This window comes from Procambarus clarkii, chromosome 50, assembly GCF_040958095.1.
Source record: "Procambarus clarkii isolate CNS0578487 chromosome 50, FALCON_Pclarkii_2.0, whole genome shotgun sequence".
NCBI classification, from domain to species: Eukaryota; Metazoa; Arthropoda; class Malacostraca; order Decapoda; family Cambaridae; genus Procambarus; species Procambarus clarkii.
Window position 1 is genome coordinate 1,582,752 of NC_091199.1, and position 20,467 is coordinate 1,603,218.

Below are 20,467 nucleotides of genomic sequence, written 5' to 3' on the forward strand. Positions count from 1 at the left end.
GTGGCGGCGGCGGACAGTGGTGGCGGTGGCGGATTGTGGCGGCGGGCGGACAGTGGCGGCGGTGGTGGACAGTGGCGGTGGTGGCAGACAGTGGCGGCGGGCGGACAGTGGTGGTGGTAGCGGACAGTGGTGGCGGACAGTGGCGGCGGGTGGACAGTGGTAGCGGTGGCGGACAGTGGCGGCGGTTGGACAGTGGCAGCGGGCGGACAGTGGTGGCGGTGGCGGACAGTGGGAGCGGGCGGACACTGGTGGCGGCGGGCGGACAGTGGTGGCGGTGGCGGTAGTGGTGGGCGGTGGCGGGCGGTGGCGGGCGGCGGCGGCTGTGATGGGTGGTGGCGGCTGGTGGCGGCTGGTGGCGGCTTGCGGTGGCGACTGTGGCAACGGGCGGTGACGGCTGATGGCAGGCGGTGGTGGTAGCTGGTGGCGGGCGGTGGCAGCTGGTGGCGGCTGTGGTGGCTGGTGGTGGCGGGCGGTGGCGGCTGGGGGCGGGCGGTGGCAGCTGGTGGCGGTGGTGGCGGCTGTGGCGGCTGGTGGTGGCGGGCGGTGGCGCCTGGTGGCGGGCGGTGGCAGCTGGTGGCAGCTGGTGGCGGCTGGTGGCGGGCAGTGGCAGCTGGTGGCGGTGGTGGCGGCTGGTGGTGGTGGTGGCTAGTGGTGGCAGTGGCGGCTGGTGGCGGGCGGTGGCGGCTGGTGGCGGCGGGCGGTGGCGGCTGGTGGCAGTTGGTGGCGGCTGTGGCGGCTGGTGGTGGCGGCGGTGGCGGCTGGTGGCGGGTGGTGGAGGCTGGTGGCGGTGGCAGCTGGTGGTGGGTGGTGGTGGCGGCTGGTTGTGGCGGTGGCGGCTGGTGGCGGTGGCAGCTGATGGCGGCTGGTGGTGGGGGCTGGTGGTGGCGGGTGGCAGTGGTGGCTGATGGCGGGCGGTGGTGGTGGCTGGTGGTGGCGGTGGTGGTGGTGGCAGCTGATGGCGGCTGGTGGTGGCGGTGATGGCGGCTGGTGGTGGCGGTGATGGCGGCTGGTGGCGGTGATGTTGGCTGGTGGCGGGCGGTGGCGGCTGGTGGTGGCGGCTGTGGTGGGTGGTGGTGGCGGCTGTGGTGGGTGGTGGCGGCGATGGTGGGTGGTGGTGGCGGCTGTGGTGGGTGGTGGCGGTGGTGGTGGGTGGTGGTGGCGGCGGTGATGGGTGGTGGCGGCTGTGGTGGTGGGTGGTGTTGGCGGCGGTGATGGGTGGTGGCGGATGTGGTGGGTGGTGGCGGTGGCGGCGGTGATGGGTGGTGCTGGTGGGTGGTGGCGGTGGTGGATGGTGGCGGTGGTGGGTGGTGGTGGGTGGCGGTGGTGGTTGGTGGTGGCGGCTGGTGGTGGCGGCTGGTGGCGGTGGCGGCCAGCTGGGACACACCCTTCACCACTGAAGGTCTGAGCACAACTAACCATATGTCTCTCTCACCACCAGCCCAGTGTTGCCAGCTCGCGCTCTCAAAATGTTTCCTTCAAAGATTGTATATTATCTTTGAACAACAAGTTTGATTATCAAGGAAATAATGCATATATTATTGTCACATTAATACTGTGCAATATCTTATTACATTCCTGCTAAATAATTAAAATTTGAAACAGGACAAAAAATCCAACATATATATAAAAACCAACATTAGAGATCACGAGGCCTAGGCCTATCTGTGACCACACATCCTGCCTCTCTGGGCAGTTACCCTCTCACACTCTTAACTCACTCTCACTCTTATGCACTATTACTCACTCTTACTCTCAGTCATCCTTACTCTTACCCACGCTTACTCACTCTCATACTCACTCTTACTCTCAGTCACTCTTACTCACTCTCAGTCACCCTTACTCATTCATACTCACTCTCTCACTCTTACTCTCATACTCTTACTCTCATTCACTCTTACTCTCAATTACTTTTACTCTCAATCACTCTTACTCCCAATCACTCTTACTCTCAATCACTCTTACTCTCACTCTTACTCCCAATCACACTTACTCTCAATCACTCTTACTCTCATTCTTACTCTTACTCTCACTCTTACTCCCAATCACTCTTACTCTCAATCACTCTTACTCTCACTCCTACTCCCAATCACTCTTACTCTCAATCACTCTTACTCTCACTCTAACTCTCAATCACTCTTACTCTCAATCACTCTTACTCTCAATCACTCTTACTCTCACTCTAACTCTCAATCACTCTTACTCTCATTCTCAATCACTCTTACTCTCACTCTAACTCTCAATCTCTCTTACTCTCACTCTCAATCACTCTTACTCTCACTCACTCTTACTTTTACTCATTCTCACTCACTCTTACTCACACTTACACACTCTCTGGCACTCTCACTCACCTTCAGTCACTCTTACTCACTCTTACCCACTCTCGCTCACTCTTACTCACTCTAGTTAATAAGAACACGCCAATATAAGACAACAAAACATTTTCAGATTCTTTCACACCACTTTCCAGCAACTTTTATAATTTATATAAATTATCTTAGGGAATAATACATAAATTATATATTTAAACATGATATTAGTGTTTAGTGGAAAGCATAAGGAGTCAAATTGTGTTAAAAAGAGCGATTTTTAGAAAATTTGGAAAACTACTTTTTTCTGATCACATTATAACTAAATGGATTTTGAACGTTTCACTGAGCCAATAAATATCATTCACAATTTATTAATGAATTTTACAAAAAACACCATAAATTTTATATTTAAACATGTAAAAACTATTTGTAATACATTAGGAACAAAATAGTTGTAGAAAAACAATTTATTATAAAACCTGTGTTTGGATTTTTTTATTAAAAGTTTCTCAAAGGCTCTCCTGCACCATTCTCAATGCAAATCATTCCCACGCCTATGGGAAGAGATAGACGAACGTTTTCTAGATGATTTGTGTTTGCTGGGTTGGGAGTACTAAAGACTGTCAATTGTTTACTTTCCTCATCAAGGGGGATTTGCCAGAATCCCTGCAACAATTCTAACATTGAGAATACCTTATTTCGACCAATACTTTGCAACAAATCATTTAGAACTGGAAGTGGGAAATGATCAGGTATCTTTACTCTGTTAAGCTTCCGATAATCGATTACAGGTCTACAAGTCCCATCTCGCTTTGGTACAAGAATCAATGGAGTGTTCCATGGCGAATTACTCGATTCAATTACATCACTCTGTAACATTTCCTCTATAAGTCTATCGGCTTCTGCTCTCTGAGAATGGGGAAGACGGTAAGCTGGTACATAAATAGGCGTAGTTCATTGTTCAAGAGTAATTTTATGTGTAATAAGAGGAGTGAGACCTAACTTTTCTCCTGGTAGAGCAACAACGGCTCTATTCCTGTTCAAAATTTCCAAAAGCTGAGCCACAGAGTCAGGAAAATCAGTAGGACTGAGGTGTTGGGCTTGCACCTCTGGCTGAGATCCCTGTTCTCCTGATGTGAGAGTACAAACAGTATGATCCATGGAGACATCATCCACAACTCGCACCGGTAATAAGTAATGGGCAAAATCTACAACATGAGTACCAGACTGGAGATGGATGTCGGTATTACTAGTGTTTGCAATATACAATGTGACAGTATCATCCTGCACTGTGTACCAGGAGGGTTCAACAAACGTACCATTCACTATACATGTTTCACTCTCCGCAATCACATCCGACAACTCAGGCACTCCCTGAACCTTAACTCTTATTCTGGTGTGAGAATGAGGGTGCAGCACAGTGTCAGTGGCTGTGGAACCGTTGACTTCAGAGATGGAAGCAGCCAGGCGAGCGAGACAACGAGAATCCGTTAGGGTGTCCCCTTCCAGAAAGTCCCGATACTCATTCTCCTTACCAACTGCACAACTACGATGCTTCATTCGAGTTCCTGTTTTCTCGGGTATGCTACCACGACAAGGATCTGACAAACCTAATGAAAAAAATTTCATTAAAATGATTCAACACAACAAGTGGCAATGCAAGAAATATGGATGTAGCACATAAACTGGACACAAATGTGTTTAACTGCTATGGTAAAAAAATTTTAATATGAAATATTGAAGGAATAAATTTCAATTTTAGGCCTGGAGGAATTAAAAAGAATTATATTGTACAAATCCTTAACTACTACTAAAACAAGGATTTCTTACTTCACTGGAATTTGAATTTACCAATAACACTCTAGTAGCACAATTAATATTCAATAAAATTACTGTGAGAAGCAGGAATGTTTAAATCACTCAGGGAAACTTTGGGAGTGGAATACTGAACCAGCTCCAATATTTAACAAGTCACTGAAAGGTTAATTCGTAAGATATTGTGGATATATTTGCATTAAACCTCTTTAAAACATAGCACACGATATCTTAGCTCATAATTACTTAACTCAGGGCTGCAGGATTTGCAATATAACAGTGGCCAACATAAAAAAACGGCGACACTGCGTGTGTGAAGAGGCACATGCGAGGGTTTGTTTACAAACTGGTGCGACGGCAGCGCTACTAGCGGCAGTGGCGCGAAGTTCGGGAGACCCCACACTAGGAATTGATGTTGGGAGCGCGAAGATAAACTCTGAGACGACGATGATGGCGAAGGAAGCACGATGTGCTAGGTCGAAGTTTAAACAAAATGACGTACCAGGGGGCTGGTGGCGATGGTGAGAGGAGGCGATGTGGCAAAGTGGCGAGGTCTGTGAGCTTGGGGGGGAGGGCGACGCTAGTCGGACGGTTGAAGTCTTTTTTTTTCACCAATTCCTCTTGAATAACAGTACAACACCACAATGATCAGTTGATACTTGCGACGATGACTGACGACGATTGCAGTAGCTTGAACACTCACAAAGCTCTGATGCTGTCAGCTTGGGTGGCGATGGTGGTGGTGGTGGTGGTGGTGCAGGTTCCCATGTGAGCTCGCGATTCAAAAATAGCTGGCGCGGGAAGCTTCCCTTCTCCTCACTGATGAATTAAAGTTCTCACAGGAAAATATTGACCCTTACTTCTGAGACGTTGGCCTGGAGTAGTGGTTGATGGCAGGACCCCGGTCAGGCACAATAATTGATGCATGGGTGGCAGGATGGCGGCGGTGGCGGCGGCAACATGTGGCGATGTGGGTACTTGGAGTTTTCGTTTCCAGAAAAAAAATTCTAGATCCCACTGCTGCTACCAGTATTCGTTGCCTTGTGGGGTTGAATATTAGACACAGTAGGCGCTTCTGTAGATTTATTGAGTGAGGCAACAACGGGTATAACTGGCCAGTCGAGGTCCACCTACTCTGGGTCTGTGAAGGAACTGAGCCTGCTGGGAGCACGGCTGGTGACTGTCTGTCTGGCATGACGTCAGAGGCCTACTCGCCTGTGATTGGTTATGTTCCAACTTGTAATAGAATTTGAGTATAACAAGCAGTCATAACCAAGACCTCCAGACAGTCATAACGAAGGCCTCCAGGCAGTCATAACCAAGACCTCCAGGCAGTCATAACCAAGACCTCCAGGCAGTCATAACCAAGACCTCCGGGCAGTCATAACCAAGACCTTCGGACAGTCATAACGAGGACCTCCGGGCTGTCATAACGAAGACCTCTCACCAGTCATAACCAAGACCTCCAGGCAGTCATAACCAAGACCTCCATGTAGTCATAACAAAGACCTCCAGGCAGTCATAACCATGACCTCCAGGCAGTCATAACCATGACCTCAAGGCAGGTATAACCAAGACCTTCAGACAGTCATAACGAAGGCCTCCAGGCAGTCATAACCAAGACTTCCAGGCAGTCATAACCAAGACCTCCAGGCAGTCATAACCAAGACCTTCAGGCAATCATAACCAAGACCTCCAGGCAGTCATAACCAAGACCTACAGGCAGTCATAACCAAGACCTCCTAGCAGTCATAACCAAGACCTTCGGGCGGTCAAAACTAAGACCTCCGGCCAGTCATAACCGTGACCTCCAAGCTGTCATAACCAAGACCTCCAGTCAGTCAGTCATAACCAAGACCCCCAGGCAGTTATAACGAAGACCTCCAGCCAGTCATAACCAAAACCTCTGGGCAGTAATATCCAGGACCTCCAGGCAGTCATAACCAAGACCTCAAGGCAGTCATAACCAAGACTTACGACCAGTCGAAACCAAGACCTGCGGGCAGTCATAACCAAGACCTCCAGGCAGTCGTAACCAAGACCTCCGGGCAGTCAAAACCAAGAACTCCGACCAGTCATAACCAAGACATCCGGGCAGTCATAACCACGACCTCTAGGCAGTCATAACCAAGACCTCCGGGCAGTCATAACCAAGACCTCCGGGCACGCATAACTAAGACCTCCGGGCAGTCATAACGAAGACCTCCGGGCAGTCATAACGAAGACCTCCGGGCAGTCATAACCAAAACCTCCTGGCAGTCATAACCAAGACCTCCGGGCAGTCATAACAAAGACATCCGAGCAGTCCTAACTACGACCTCCAGGCAGTCATAACCAAGACCTCCAGGCAGTCATAACCAAGACTTCCGGGCAGTCATAACCAAGACCTCCGGCCAGTCATAACCAAGTTCTCCTGGCAGTCATAACCAAAACCTCCAGGCAGTCATAACCAAGACCTCCAGGCAGTCATAACCAAGACCTCCGGGCAGTCATAACCAAGACCTTCAAACAGTCATAACGAGGACCTCCGGGCTGTCATAACGAAGACCTCTCACCAGTCATAACCAAGACCTCCAGGCAGTCATAACCAATACCTCCAGGTAGTCATAACAAAGACCTCCAGGCAGTCATAACCAAGACCTCCGGGCAGTCATAACCAAGACTTCCAGGCAGTCATAACCAAGACCTCCAGGCAATCATAACCAAGACCTCCAGGCAGTCATAACCAAGACCTCCAGGCAGTCATAACCATGACCTCCAGGCAGTCATAACCAAGACCTCCAGGCAGTCATAACCAAGACCTACAGGCAGTCATAACCAAGACCTCCTAGCAGTCATAACCAAGACCTTCGGGCGGTCAAAATTAAGACCTCCAGGCAGTCATAACCATGACCTCCAGGCAGTCATAACCAAAACCTCCAGGCAGTCATACCCAAGACCTCCGAGCTATCATAACCAAGACCTCCAGTCAGTCATAACCAAGACCCTCAGGCAGTTATAACGAAGACCTCCAGGCAGTCATAACCAAGACCTCAAGGCAGTCATAACCAAGACCTCCGACCAGTCGAAACCAAGACCTGCGGGCAGTCATAACCAAGACCTCCAGGCAGTCGTAACCAATACCTCCAGGAAGACATAACTAAGACCTCCTTGCAGTCATAACCAAGAACTCCGACCAGTCATAACCAAGACATCCGGGCAGTCATAACCAAGACCTCTAGGCAGTCATAACCAAGACCTCCGGGCAGTCATATCCAAGACCTCCGGGAACGCATAACTAAGACCTCCTGGCAGTCATAACCAAGACGACCGGGCAGTCATAACAAAGACATCCGAGCAGTCCTAACTACGACCTCCAGGCAGTCATAACCAAGACCTCCAGGCAGTCATAACCAAGACTTCCGGGCAGTCATAACCAAGACCTCCGGGCAGTCATAACCAAGACCTCCAGGCAGTCATAACCAAGACTTCCGGGCAGTCATAACCAAGACCTCCAGGCAGTCATAACCAAGACTTCCGGGCAGTCATAACCAAGACTTCCAGGCAGTCATAACCAAGACTTCCGGGCAGTCATAACAAAGACATCCGAGCAGTCCTAACTACGACCTCCAGGCAGTCATAACCAAGACCTCCAGGCAGTCATAACCAAGACTTCCGGGCAGTCATAACCAAGACCTCCGGGCAGTCATAACCAAGACCTCCAGGCAGTCATAACCAAGACTTCCGGGCAGTCATAACCAAGACCTCCAGGCAGTCATAACCAAGACTTCCGGGCAGTCATAACCAAGACTTCCAGGCAGTCATAACCAAGACTTCCGGGCAGTCATAACAAAGACATCCGAGCAGTCCTAACTACGACCTCCAGGCAGTCATAACCAAGACCTCCAGGCAGTCATAACCAAGACTTCCGGGCAGTCATAACCAAGACCTCCAGCCAGACATAACCAAGTTCTCCGGGCAGTCATAACCAAAACCTCCTGGCAGTCATAACCAAAACCTCCGGCCAGTCATAACAAAGACATCCGAGCAGTCCTAACTACGACCTCCAGGCAGTCATAACCAAGACTTCCGGGCAGTCATAACCAAGACCTCCAGCCAGACGTAACCAAGTTCTCCGGGAAGTCATAACCAAAACCTCCTGGCAGTCATAACCAAGACCTCCGGCCAGTCATAACAAAGATATCCGAGCAGTCCTAACTACGACCTTCAGGCAGTCATAACCAAGACCTCTTACCATATGACTGCCTGGAGTTCTTAATTATGACTGCCCGGAGGTCTTTGTTATCACTACTCGGAGGTCGTGGTTATGACTGGTAAGAGGTCTTGGTTATGACTGATCGGAGGTCTTGGTTATAATTGCCTGGAGGTCTTGGTTATGACAGGTCGGAGGTCTTGGTTATGACTGACCTGAGATCGTAGTTAGGACTGCTCGGATGTCTTTATTATGACTGCCCGGAAGACTTGGTTATGACTGCCCAGACGCCTTGGTTATAACTGCCCGGAGGTCTTGGTTATGACTGCCCGGAGGTCTTGGTTATGACTGCCCGGAGGTCTTGGTTATGACTTTTCGGAGGTCTTGGTTATGACTGCCCGGAGATCTTCGTTATGACTGCGTGGAGGTCTTGGTTATGACTGCCCAGAGGTCTTGGTTATGTCTTCCTGGAGGTATTGGTTACGACTGCCTGGAGGTCTTGGTTTCGACTGCCCGGAGGTCTTCGTTATGACTGCGTGGAGGTCTTGGTTTTGACTGCCTTGAGGTCTTGGTTATGACTGCCTGGAGGTCCTGGTTATTACTGCCCGGAGGTCTTGGTTATGACTGGCTGGAGGTCTTGGTTATAACTGCCTGGAGGTCTTGGTTATAACTGACTGGAGGTCTTGGTTATGACAGCTCGGTGGTCATGGTTATGACTGGCCGGAGGTCTTAGTTATGACCGCCCGGAGGTCTTGGTTATGACTTCCAGGAGGTCTTGGTTATGACTGCCTGTAGGTCTTGGTTATGACTGCCTGGAGGCCATGGTTATGACTGCCTGGAGGTCTTGGTTATGACTGCCTGGAGGTCTTTGTTATGACTGCCTGGAGGTTGATACCTGGTTGATACCTGGATGATGGGGTTCTGGAAGTTCTTCTAATCCCCAAGCCCGGCCCGAGGCCAGGCTTGACTTGTGAGAGTTTGGTCCACTAGGCTGTTCCTTGGAGCGGCCCGCAGGCCCCCATACCCACCACAGCCTGGTTGGTCCAGCACTCCTTGGAGGAATAAATCTAGTTTCCTCTTAAAGATGTCCACGGTTGTTCCGGCAATATTTCTTATGCTTGCTGGGAGGACGTTGAACAATCGCGGACCTCTGATGTTTATACAGTGTTCTCTGATTGTGCCTATGGCACCTCTGCACTTCACTGGTTCTATTCTGCATTTTCTTCCATATCGTTCACTTCAGTACGTTGTTATTTTACTGTGTAGATTTGGTACTTGGCCCTCCAGTATCTTCCAGGTGTATATTATTTGATATCTCTCTCGTCTTCTTTCTAGTGAGTACATTTGGAGGGCTTTGGGACGATCCCAATAATTTAGGTGCTTTATTGCGTCTATGCGTGCCGTATATGTTCTCTGTATTCCCTCTATTTCAGCAATCTCACCTGCTCTGAAGTGGGAAGTGAGTACTGAGCAATACTCAAGACGGGACAACACAAGTGACTTGAAGAGTACAACCATTGTGATGGGATCCCTGGATTTGAAAGTTCTCGTAATCCATCCTATCATTTTTCTGGCTGTCGCAATATTTGCTTGGTTATGCTCCTTAAACGTTAGGTCGTCAGACATTATTGTTCCCAAATCCTTTACATGCTGTTTTCCTACTATGGGTACATTTGATTGTGTTTTGTACTCTGTATTGTGTTTAAGGTCCTCATTTTTACCGTACCTGAGTACCTGGAATTTATCACTGTTAAACATCATGTTATTTTCTGATGGCCAGTCAAAAACTTTATTAATATCAGCTTGAAGTTTTTCAATGTCTTCAGCCGAGGTAATTTTCATACTGATTTTTGTGTCATCTGCAAAGGATGATACGAAGCTGTGACTTGTATTTTTGTCTATATCTGATATGAGAATAAGGAAAAGCAGCGGTGCAAGGACTGTACCCTGAGGTACAGAGCTTTTAACTGCACTTGGACTAGATTTTATATGGTTGACCGTTACTCGGTGAGTCCTGTTTGACAGAAAACTGAGTATCCAGCGTCCTACTTTACCGGTTATTCCCACTGACTTCATTTTGTGTGCTATCACGCCATGGTCACATTTATCGAAAGCCTTTGCGAAGTCCGTGTATATCACATCAACATTCTGTTTTTCTTCTAATGCCTCAGTGACTTTGTCGTAGTGCTCAAGTAGCTGTGAGAGGCACGATCTTCCCGCTCGAAATCCATGTTGGCCTGGGTTGTGAAGGTCATTGGTCTCCATGAAATTGGTGACCTGACTCCTAATCACTCTCTCAAATACTTTTATGATGTGCGATGTTAGTGCAACTGGTCTATAATTCTTTGCCAATGCTTTGCTCCCTCCCTTGTGTAGAGGGGCTATGTCTGCTACTTTAAGGGTCATCTGGTATCTCCCCCGTGTCCAAGCTCTTCCTCCACACTATACTGAGTGCCTGTGCTACCGGCACTTTGCATTTCTTTATAAATATTGAATTCCATGAGTCTGGACCTGGGGCCGAGTGCATGAGCATGTTTTCAATTTCTCTTTCAAAATTTAGTGCGCTCGTGTTGATATCAGTTATATTTACAGGGGTTTGAATAGCCCGCATACCGCATAAAGAAATTGTCTGGATCTTCCACTTTCATGTTGTTTATTGGAGTGCTAAACATGTCCTCATACTGCTTTTTTTTAGGATTTCACTAATTTCTTTGTCATCCTCCGTGTATGAACCTTCACTTGTACGAATAGGTCCAATACTGGCAGTGGTTTTTGCTTTTGATTTCGCATATGAGAATAAATATTTTGGATTTTTCTTTATTTCCTGAATTGTTTGATTAGAGGTCTTGGTGAAAGAGGTCTTGGTTATGACTACTTGGAGGTCATGGTTATGACTGCCTGGAGATCTTGGTTATGAATGCCTGGAGGTCTTGGTTATCACTGCAAGGTGGTCTTAGTTATGACAGTCTGGAGGTCATGGTTATGACTTCCTGGAGGCCTTCGTTATGACTACCCGGAGATCTTGATTATGACTGCCCGGAGTTCTTGGTTATGACTGCCAGGAGGTCTTAGTTATGACTGCCTGAAGGTCTTGGTTATGACTGCCTGGAGATCTTAGTTATGAATGCCTGGAGGTCTTGGTTATCACTGCCAGGAGGTCTTCGTTATGACTGCCCGGAGGTCTTGGTTATGACTGCCCAGAGGTCTTGGTTATGATTGCTCGGAGTTCATCATCATGACTGCCTAGAGGTCTTATTTATGGCTGCCCGGAGGTCTTGGTTATGACTGCCCGGAGGTCTTGCTTATGACTCCCCGGATGTCTTGGTTATGACTGCCCAGAGGTCTTGGTTATGACTGGTCAGAGGTCTTGGTCATGATTGCCCAGAGGTCTTTGTTATGATTGCCCGGAGGTCTTGGTTTTGACTACCCGGAGGTCTTGGTTATGACTGCCTGGAGGTCTTGGTTATGACTGCCTGGAGGGTCATGGTTATGACTGGCGGGAGGTCTTCGTAATGATTACCGGAAGTCCTGGTTTAAACTGATCGAAGGACTTGGTTAAGACTGTGTGGAGGTCTTAATTATGACCGCCCGGAGGTCTTATTTATGACTTTCCGGAGGTCTTGGTTTTGAGAGCCTGGAGGTCTTGGTTATGACTGCTTGGAGGTCTGGGTTATGACTGCCAGAAGGTCTTGGTTATGACTGCTCGGAGGTATTGGTTATGACTGCCCGGAGTTCTTGGTTATGACAGCCCGGAGGTCTTGGTTATGACTGCAAGAAGGTCTTAGTAATGACTGCCCGGAGGTCTTGGTTATGACTGACTGGAGGTCTTGGTTATGACTGCCTGGAGGTCTTGGTTATGACTAGCCGGTCGGCCGAGCGGACAGCACGCTGGACTTGTGATCCTGTGGTCCTGGGTTCGATCCCAGGTGCCGGCGAGAAACTTTGGGCAGAGTTTCTTTCACCCTATGCCCCTGTTACCTAGCAGTAAAATAGGTACCTGGGTGTTAGTCAGCTGTCACGGGCTGCTTCCTGGGGGTGGAGGCCTGGTCGAGGTCCAGGCCGCGGGGACACTAAAAAGCCCCGAAATCTAATCAAGATAACCATCAAAATAACCCGTAGGTCTTGTTTATGACTGTCCGGAGGTCTTGGTTATGACTGCCCGGAGGTCTTGGTTATGACTGCCCGGAGGTCTTGGTTATGACTGCCCGGAGGTCTTGGTTATGACTGCCCGGTGGTCTTGGTTTTGACTGCCCGGAGTTAATCATTATGACAGCCCGGAGTTTTTCGGTATGACTGGTCGGAGGTCTTGGTTATGACTGCCTGGAGGTCTTGGTTATGACTGCCCGGAGGTTTTGATTATGACTGCTAGAAGGTCTTGGTTATGACTGCCCGGAGCTCTTGGTTATGACTGGTCAGAGGTCTTGGTTATGACTTGTCGGAGGTCTTGGTTATGACTGGCCGGAGGTCTTGGTTATGACTGTTCGGAGTTCTTCGTTATGTCTTCCTGGAGGTCTTGGTTATGACTGCCCGGAGGTCTTAGGTATGACTGCACGGAGGTCTTGATTATGAATGCCTGGAGGTCTTGGTTATGACTGCACAGAGATCATGGTTATGACTACCTGGAGGTACTGGTTTTGACTGGTCGGTGGTCTTGGTCATGACTGCCCAGAGGTCTTTGTTATGATTTCCCGGAGGTCTTGGTTATGACTACCCGGACTCTATTGATTGCATAGGGAGTGCTAGATTCTTTAGCCTAATATTATTGATTACCTAGGGAGACTGAGTGTGGTCAATTATTACTTGTCGAGAATAATTCCCGGGTGTGCTATGGATTCTATTAATAGCTTGGTTGCATTGACATGTATCTGTTTAGGTCCGGACCACAGATTTTCCACTGAGAGCTATACAACATCTCGGGAAATACTAATTGTCATACATTCAATCTGGGTTTATTACTCAGCTGGGTTTGTCATTCAGCTTGTTGCTGGAGAATTGATTTACTGCTGACTAATTTATTATTGTTGGCAGGCATAGGTTTCTTCAGGTTTGAAAGTTTACCTGTCAGTAAGTAGCCACCTGCAGATTGGAGCATATTCATACCCAATCGTTTAACATGTCCAGTGATGAACTGGTAATAGCAGTCTGCTCCAACTAGTACATTTATCTTGTTAAGGCGGACAGACGTTAACTGGTTGTCAGCCAATTCAATTTCGTGTTCCTGCAAGAATGTGGTTGTATACCTTAGACCCTTAATATTTAGGTCAAATGGTATTTGATCTACAACAATGGCTTGGATAGCCTTGACATGACTACCTAGACGTACGAGTGGTTGCACTACTGAATATTCTTGGGGTCCTTGATTTATCATGAACCCTGACAGGTTTAATTTTTCCTGTCTGATTGGTTTTAAGTTAAGCGTTTCTGCCGCTTTCTGAGTAATGAAAGATCTCTGGAATCCTTGATCAAATAGTCCACGAGTAGTGATCTTGGTTCCTTTATTCTTTACTTGAAGTTTGGCAGTGAGCAAGGCTACATCCACTTGAGATGCTGGTGAAAATACGCTGTAAACTTCTCGCACCTTGCAGCACTGTACTGGTGTAGATTCACTACTTCCTATTCCAGGATTGAAATAATTTGTTTTGACAAATTTGCACAGTGCAGCATGATGTTTGTCCCTTCTACACCTATTGCAGTTGCTCAGTGGGGTGTCACAGGTATTAATATTATGTGATTTGAGACACCTAGTACATTTGTTTAACTGTTTAAGTCGTCTGACTCGTGTGTCTCTATTAGGGTAATTAGTACATTTGTACAGAGAATGCTTTTGATTGCAAAACAAACATGAACCCCATCCTACAGTTCGTTTAGGGGTCACCTGTTTAGGTGAAACTGCAACTAAAGGTTGTGAAGGTTTTGCTTCTTATTTATTCTCTTGCGAGTACTTGGTGCACTCTGTGGAGCAATTATTGGGCTCTTGGGAGTACTTATTGGACTCTTAGGTCTCTTAGGAGCACTTGTGGGGCTCTTAGGTCTTACTGATGAAACAGTGTTTGACCTGTTGTTATTACATTGATTACTAGCAGTGCCCGGCTACGTGTTGCTGTGGCTCAGCAACGCATCTGCGTTGCTGAGCCACAATAACCTTCATTCTCCCGCAGTCCTCCACACTATTCCCCCCCCCCCCCCACCAGTCTCCTCGGCCTCCCAACCATTCCTCACTCCACTGTCCCCTCGTCCTCCTCACTATTCCCCACTTCACCATCCCCTCTTCCTTCCCACCATGCCCCACTCCCCTCTTCCTTCCCACCATGCCCCACTCCCCTGTCCCTTTGTCCTCCCCACCATTCTCATATCCCCGTTCCCCTCGTCCCACCATCCTAAATTCCCCCGTCCCCACCATCCCAAATTCCCCCGTCCCCTCATCCTTCCCCACCATTACCCCCTCGTCCTCCCCACCATCTCTCACTTCCGTTCCCTCGTCATCCCCACCATTCCCCTCTCCCTCGTCCGATGCCTTCCCAAGTGATCTGATGTTCCCATCACTGATATATAAGAAAAACAGTTAAAAAATGAAATGAAAATATGAAAAAATAAAAAATAAACTATACTCACGAAATTAATTGTATGGTAAACAACACAGCTCAATTCCAATTTAATTCACACAATAATTAAATCAAAATGAAAATGAATAAAAATCTATGAAAATTCAATTTATCAATGCAATCAGAAACATTGAAATGAAATTGTAACATATATATAGTATATCATGTGTGTTGCTCTTATATGCAACTAATGGTGCTGTTTTTCAAGAAAAACATAGTTTTACCTGTCACAAGTGTGGCATCTATATTTATACTTACAAAATGAGCGGTATGGTAAACAACACAGCTCATTTCCAACACAATGTCACACAAAATAATTCAATAAAAAATATAATAAATTGAAAACTATAAAAATAAAATTTATCAATGCAATCGGAAACATTGAAGTGGAATTTGTGACATATAGTATAGCATGCATGTTGCTATTATGTGCAACAGATGGCGCTGTTTTTCAATAAATACATGTTTTTACCTGTCACAAGGGTGGCATCTATATAGTAGTTATATAAAACCTTGCGCCTATTCGAATGCAACGTTGTGTCAAAATTTCAAAGCAATCAGTGAAGAACTTTTGGAGATTACAGTGTGTGCTGCTCTTACATCCAACAGATGGCGCTGTTTTAAAAAAAAAAAGAATGTTTTTTTCCTGTCACAGGTGATGCATGTATATTGTAGATATATAAAAAGACGTGCGTATTCGAATGCAACGTTGTGTCAAAATTTCAAAGCAATCGGTAAAGAGATTTCGAAGATTTTCCTCACATGAAAAACAATTTAAAAAAAAAAAAAGCATGTTTTTTTTTTTTTACCATCACAGATGTGACATCTATATAGTATGTATATAAAAACCTGGCCGGATGCGTATGGAACGTTGTGTGAAAATTTCAAAGCAATCGGTGAAGATCTTTCGGAGATTAGCTATTTTGAACAAACGAACATTTCCATTTTTATTTATATAGATTAATACCCTCAATTACCTAATGACAGAGTCACTTTAGGAGTTTCAGGTAAGGAACCCGTTGTTGGTACAGTTTCTGTACATTCAGAAGAATTATTTAACGCCTGGTTTGCTGATTGATTAATTTAATTACATTGCGCAAACCTGCAAATATATCATGCATTGACAGGACATTACCATTCTGGTATGTATTTAATTTATTGAGTACGTCACCAGACAATTTTCTCTGGATGATAATTTTAGTCATCCACTCAGCAGTTGGGTGATCCACCTCTTTACTGAAAGAACTTAATATTGACTCAAGTTGAAAACTAAAAGCTTGTAAAAAGTCAACTGATTGTTCTGGTGGAGATAAATCTAGTAATTGGTGAAAAAAGGTTTATAACAGTCTTCTCTTTATCAGCACTTGCTCTAGAGGGCTGGTTTCAGTAATTATGACTATTACTTGTATTGCTTAAGGCATCTTGCTTAGCCTCAGCTTTAATTACAGCTTCAGCTGCTGCTGCAGCTTCAGCTTTATTTTCATTTTCTGGTTCAGATTCACTGGCTGTTGCAGCTCCACTTGAAGTTTCAGCTGCAGCTTCACTTATTTCTGTGGGTTCCTGTGAGAAGCTGGTTAATTCAGTAGCCTCTTGCATTGAATTTATAGAATCCAGGGAATATTGAGATGATTTGTCTGAAAATTGATCAGACTCTGTAAATGAATCATTACGTGAAGTTGTATTAGATGAGATTGCAGAAAATGAAGGTTGAAAAATTATAGATCCAGTGTAGGGATCTAATTTAATTAGAGGAGTATCCTAATTTTGAGACAGCTCATGTATTTCATCTGAGTTGGGTGCTTGCTTGGGAGTTTCTATAGAAATGTTCTAACCCATTAGGAATATTTTGTGTCGCAAGCACTTTCTAATAATGATCTAACTTGTCTTGAATTATATCTTCATAGTCGGCAAGGTCAGATTCTATCAGACTCAATTCGTCTGGATCAGTATTGTTGACAAATAGTATGTTCCTATAAGACTCGATTATATCCTTTACTTGTTCATATTTTTGGCTAGCCACCTTTTTGAAAATTCTTAGCCTGGAATTATCAACTGGGTTAGCAGCTCCTAAACAGTTGTCACATTTGTCAAGTAGTCTTGATAAGTGATTTTGAAAACCTTTCACGGTTTTTCTAGTTTTTCCTGGAGTAGCCATACTGGCTGTGGGTTTGAGCCTTATAGGGCTTATATAGCTACTTGGACAGCTATGGTACTTGCTCATATATGTAGAGCAGGTATAATTATTGACAGCCTGATATTTCTTTGAACAGGCTGATTTTAATTTTCCTCATTTGGAGGTTAGCTACCTACCTAACAATAAGCAACTAATATATGAGTAGTACTTTGGTATCACTACCGGGGTTCCTAGGCCTAGCTCTTCATAATCAGCTTTGGAGGGGTAGTGACACTTTCAGTAATACTCAAAGATGAACATACAAATATGTAATAAAATATAATTACACAATAAACGGTTTATATATCCCACCCTAATTAGGGTCAGCACTACATAAATAGTAATAGACCAGCACTGTCTAACAGAACTAGTTAGGTAATAATCCTACCTATTAATGGAGCTAATGGTGTAGACTGAATTTGTACAAATTTTAGTGCCGTGGCAGTCTAGAATATCCTATCTCTGTTGAGTTGGCATAACTACAATAAATATGGTGCAATAAGGTGTAAAATAGTGCTATGTTTTTGGATTTTTCGTGATTATATATAATATATACACTTGTAGAAATTATGTGTATAAGAAATTTAATGAACACAAGATTATTAATTGTGTTTGGCAAGTATTTTACTACCGTAAATAATGTTTAACACCTGAATGTACCTCCTAATGGTGGAATATAATGTTATCAGGGTTAGTAATGATTAATTGATTTATGAGATCAGTAATTTGGATTAGTATACCGGATACTGAAATGTCAATGAATTCACTGACTTGAGTGAATCAGTAATTATAGATTGAATTTGTTTTAGGCTATAATGGACAGTGCTGACAGCCGTAAATTGAAATATTTGTATAGCCCAATAATGGTTAACACATAATTGGTGATAGTGATTAATTAATAATGATTGAGGATAGCTTGATTCTTGACCAAAAAGTTGGGTATATGGGGCTTTGACTCAAATATGGAATTATTTAATTATGAGAATTAATATAATCGAGGGACCACCCACTTTTGAGAAAAGAGGGAAAACAAATAAAGGAATTATAAGACTGACACTATAGAACCAGTGCCTATGTATGTTAAATTATTTAACAATCACTTAAAGAGAATGAATGGACTGTATTATTAATTGATTAAAATTAAAAGCCTCAAATATCAACATTGGGGGTATTTCTAAAAGTTCATATATATCTAGGAACCAGTGTGGTTCGTCACCAGTTCATTAATGTGGTTAGTAAAATAATAGAATCTTAACTAGAATGTAGATTCTAAGAATGTAAACTCTAATGATCAATATATTGAAAGATTATTAAATCCTAAGAAATAATAAATGCAAACTTATTGAGTACTGAGCAGTAAATAATTGTGTTATATTATTCCTCTTGATCATCACATGTGGAAATACATATGGAAACTAATTGTGGCATTAGTCAAATTTTCTATGAAACAAGATTTAGTCTTATCTTTAAGATGACTTCACTAAGTCTGTTTCGCTACTCGTCGTCGTGATCACAAGGTCCCAATAAGGAAGATACACCTATGGTGAAGATCGTAGGTGAAGGAAGAAATACTTGGTTCATCCTCATCTACACGCTGTAATCAGGGAAATTTGAGTAGCAATTGACAAGGGTATAAATTATTCCAATATTCACTGAAATTGGAATTAAAAATTATAAGAAACAAACATGTATTGGTGGTCTTCACACAAATTAACGACAGGCTACCCACAAATACACAATTTTGAATTATGCAACAAACCAAAAGGTATACTTAATGTAGGCGTGATGGAACACTAAAGCCTGCCGATACCACGTCTGACAGTCCCTGACGCTCACTGCTGTGGACGTGTGATTACGGGCCGTGACTATAATTGTAGATGCGCAATTAAACAGTTGGAGTACTGTAGACCATGTAATGTTGTTAAATGGCTGCCGTCTGTGGAGGCACGTGTGCACCACGCGACGCCCTGACCTTGAAGATTAGAATGCGCCCTTTGTCAATTAAAGGCAATGACCGATCTTCAGGCCAATTAAACGCAATGGCCGTAATGATGGGCACAGGCGCTGTTCAGAACACGCCTCACTGGGAAATGCTTCTCCTGGCACGCTACTAATATGGCGTCTCTCGTCGGAGTCTGGGCAGCAAGAGACCCTCTCCCTCTTCCCTCGTCGCCTGGTCTTGCATGCGCAGAGACGCTCATAGCGATCTCGGACTTAAAGTATTATATTTTACATATAATTAATCAGGGAAGTAAGGACTGGTGACAAGTGCTTATGTCACTAATAATTGTATTAAGGTGCAACATATTTTTGCACAATGCAAGTCAGCTTATTAAGACTGCATTAAGAAATATTATATGAATTACTTTATACTGCAATATTTTCCACTGTAGTTATTAATACACCTAAATGAACGAATTCAGTAAGAATTAATATGCTATGTAAATAATCAACTTAATAAACGATTATCCGTAGTCAGGGAACGTAATTAACTGGACTCTGTTTAGATGTAACTAAATGTGGAGAGATTCATGTTTTAGCCTGTCGCTAGGTCCCGGCGTCACTGAGACTGTGGGAAGAATTTGGCAAATATTGCGTTGCAATAGAAACTTTAATTGAATTAGTTCTACAAATTAGTAGAGTTAGTAATTACAATGGGTTAATACAATGATGATGTATTATAATACAATAATGATGTATTAGTGTTGGAAACTTTCCAACAACCAGCACCACTATCACCCACCATGGGAAACACTGGTGACACTACCAGCACCACTATCACCCACCACAGGAAACACTGGTGACACTACCAGTACCACTATCACCCACCACAGGAAACACTGGTGACACTACCAGCACCACTATCACCCACCACAGGAAACACTGGTGACACTATCACCCACCATGGGAAACACTGGTGACACTACCAGTACCACTATCACCCACCATGGGAAACACTGGTGACACTACCAGCACCACTATCACCCACCACAGGAAACACTGGTGACACTACCAGCACCACTATCACCCACCATGGTGACACTACCAGCACCACTATCACCCACCATGGTGACACTACCAGCACCACAATCACCCACCATGGTGACACTACCAGCACCACTATCACCCACCATGGTGACACTACCAGCACCACTATCACCCACCATGGTGACACTACCAGCACCACTATCACCCACCATGGTGACACTACCAGCACCACTATCACCGCACAGGGGGGAAACACTGGTGACACTACCAGCACCACTATCACCCACCATGGTGACACTACCAGCACCACTATCACCCACCATGGTGACACTACCAGCACCACAATCACCCACCATGGTGACACTACCAGCACCACTATCACCCACCA

At 45.3% G+C, this 20,467-nt stretch overlaps 1 protein-coding gene across 1 annotated transcript in view; it reads left to right on the forward strand.

Annotated features, from left to right (window-relative positions):
• The window catches only part of LOC123772633 (fibroleukin), a 337,231-nt gene that overhangs the window by 223,859 nt on the left and 92,905 nt on the right, over positions 1-20,467 (forward strand). The gene's annotated exons all lie outside the window — the stretch shown is intronic.